This window comes from Arachis ipaensis, chromosome B09, assembly GCF_000816755.2.
Source record: "Arachis ipaensis cultivar K30076 chromosome B09, Araip1.1, whole genome shotgun sequence".
Classification (NCBI taxonomy): Eukaryota; Viridiplantae; Streptophyta; class Magnoliopsida; order Fabales; family Fabaceae; genus Arachis; species Arachis ipaensis.
In genome coordinates this window covers 24,587,476-24,589,572 of record NC_029793.2, presented here as the reverse complement: position 1 = coordinate 24,589,572, position 2,097 = coordinate 24,587,476, and positions in this window count along the sequence as shown.

Here is a 2,097-nt window from a genome sequence, read left to right as displayed (position 1 = left end):
GGGGCTAATTTTTTTTTTATATATGAAACCAAGTTTGGTGTAATGTTGGGTTACGAAATTTTGGGGTGATTTATACTATTGTGATGGCGTTCAGGTGGAGAAAAGAAATCGGACGGTCCGATTTATTATAGCTGAAAGGGGACACAAATCAAACCATCCGATTTGTGGTTTATGGAGGGCAGTGCAAAGAAATCGGACCCACCGATTTCTTGCTTGACGTTTTTTTTTTTGCCCAAAGAAATTAGACCCAGCGATTTCTTTGCTAGATGGAAAAAATTTTGCAGGCCTTGAAATCGGACCCAGCGATTTCTGGTTTTCCTTTTTTTTTTTTTGCGCGGGCCGTTCACTGATTGGATGGTTCGATTTTATTGTTTAAAAAAATTCGAATGATCATGAAAGCGGTCGGACGGTCCAATTTGAGTTTAATATATATATATAAATCCAACCCAACGCTGAGGGATGATGGAGGAAAAATGGTCGGTAAAGAATTCACAAAATTAATCGCGTTGCAAGTATAGTTCTAAACCGACAATTAAATCTCAATCAAATTTAATTTGTTTGTCACAATGCAAACCCAATAAATATAAACTGAAGTATTTAAATCTCGGGTCATCTCTCAAGGAATTGCAGAAAAGTATACTTATAATTGGTTATGAAAAAGTATATTTTTTGGTTTTTGAAATAAGAACAAGAAAGTAAAATGGCAAGAAAATAAATCAATAACTAAGAAAGCTCCTAATAAGGAAAGAGAATTAGAAGTCCTATCCTAATTATCATTATCAATTGTGATGGTAATTGCCTTTTGCTTTCACTTATTTAACCTCTAACAATGAAGGTAAGTCAAGTGAGCAAAATCAATTTAACTACACGAGTCCTAATCAAAGACTAGATTTAGTGAAGCCTAAGAACTAGCAATTATCAATTACCAATCAACAAAAGAGTTTTGATAACTCAATAGTCTCTAATTGATTAATCCAAGTTAAGAACGTAAAAGTCTAATTTAAAATCCTCCAAAGCATTTTATCAAATACTTGGAAGGCACAAAACAAAAACATAGAAAACTAACAAGGAAAATAAATCTAAACAACCAATAGCAAGGACTCAATAACAGCAGATGAAGAGAGAAACAATAAACATGAAATACTTCAAATTACATTAAAAGGGAAATTGAATCTAACATAGAGAGTGCATAAACTAAATTGGAAAAATAAACAAATCAACAAGAGAAAATAAACTAAGATGCTAGAGAAATAGAATGTAGAATAGAAACTAAATCAAAGCAATGTAGAAATCTGAATTTAAGAATAACTAAACCTAAACTAAGAGAAACCCTAAAACCTAGAGAGATGAGAGAGCCTCTCTCTCTCTAGAAACCTACATCTAAAACCTAATATTATGAAAAGTGAATGAATGAGAAGTGTATGATTGATTCTGCTCCACTTCCAGCCTCTAATTTGTATTTTCGGACTTGAAACTAGGCCAAAAATAGCCCAAAATTTGCCCCCAGCGATTTCTGATACGTACAGCATGTGGCTCTGTCACGCGTACGCGTCGCCCACGCGTACATGTCGCTTGTCTACCGCACTATCCACGCGTACGCGTCATCCACGCGTACGCGTCGCCTAACAGCAAGGCAACTATGACAAATTGCATATCATTTCGAAGCCCCGGATGTTAGCTTTCCAACGCAACTGAAACCGCCTCATTCGGACCTCTATAGCTCAAGTTATGATCGATCTAATACGAAGAGGTTAGGCTTGACAACTTTACAATTCCTTCAATTTCTTGTATTCCTTCCACTTTTGCATTCTTCCTTTCCATCCTCTAAGTCATTCCTACCCTATAAACCCTGAAAACACTTAACAAACATATTACGGTATCGAATGGTAATAAGAGAGGATTAAAAATAGCAAATTTAAGGCCAAAGAAGTATGTTTTCAATCATAGCACAAAATTAGGAAGGAAAATGTAAAACGTGCAATTTCTATGAATAAGTGTGAGAATAATGGATAAAATTCACTAAATTAAGCACAAGATAAACCCTAAAAATGGGGTTTATCAAGGGATCAACTTCATCTTCTTCTTCTTCCGAGCTCC